At 48.0% G+C, this 698-nt stretch overlaps 1 non-coding gene across 1 annotated transcript; it reads right to left on the reverse strand.

Annotated features, from left to right (window-relative positions):
* Nucleotides 1–372: 372 nt before the first annotated feature.
* On the reverse strand, nt 373–445 carry Trnaa-cgc. Its single transcript has one exon. It is a non-coding gene; the product is annotated as a tRNA-Ala (tRNA).
* Between the last annotated feature and the right edge of the window lie 253 nt (nt 446–698).

Below are 698 nucleotides of genomic sequence, written 5' to 3' on the forward strand. Positions count from 1 at the left end.
GACGTGCTTCCAAGTGCAGAAGACGGTGGACTGAGCTTCTGGCTTAGTCTCGCTGCCTGTTGGCTTCACTGTAACTTCTTATCCAAATGGACCTGAAACGAAATATCTTAACGGCAATTCGTTTACGTCTTCCATTTTCAGAAAATCTGTTATCGCTGTGCCTTTTTACATCTATAAAATGCGATGAAAAAGTTTTCATTTAAAGGTGGTGGTTAGTGTTTAACGTCCCGTCGACAACTAGGTCATTAGGGACGGAGCGCAAGCTCGGGTTAGGGAAGGATTGGGAAGGAAATCGGCCGTGCCCTTTCAAAGGAACCATCCCGGCATTTGCCTGAAACGATTTAGGGAAATCACGGAAAACCTAAATCAGGATGGCCGGAGACGGGATTGAACCGTCGTCCTCCCGAATGCGAGTCCAGTGCGCTAACCACTGCGCCACCTCGCTCGGTTTTCATTTAAAGGCCGTGGAGTCCAGATTCCGTATGGCAATCAGGAAAAATCACCGTAGCATTGACGTAATCGTCGCACCGAAACACCAGGCTGGAAATACCGTTTTCGTAAAACACAGAATCCTGTTGCGTGAAGAAATCCGTAACTGCATGCTTCACATCCTCGGCCGACAGGAACTGTCGACCCTGCAAGGTCCTTTTTAAGGGACCACAGTATTTATAATCGCACGGGGAGAGATCAGGATTACA

Source organism: Schistocerca americana, chromosome 8, assembly GCF_021461395.2.
Source record: "Schistocerca americana isolate TAMUIC-IGC-003095 chromosome 8, iqSchAmer2.1, whole genome shotgun sequence".
NCBI classification, from domain to species: Eukaryota; Metazoa; Arthropoda; class Insecta; order Orthoptera; family Acrididae; genus Schistocerca; species Schistocerca americana.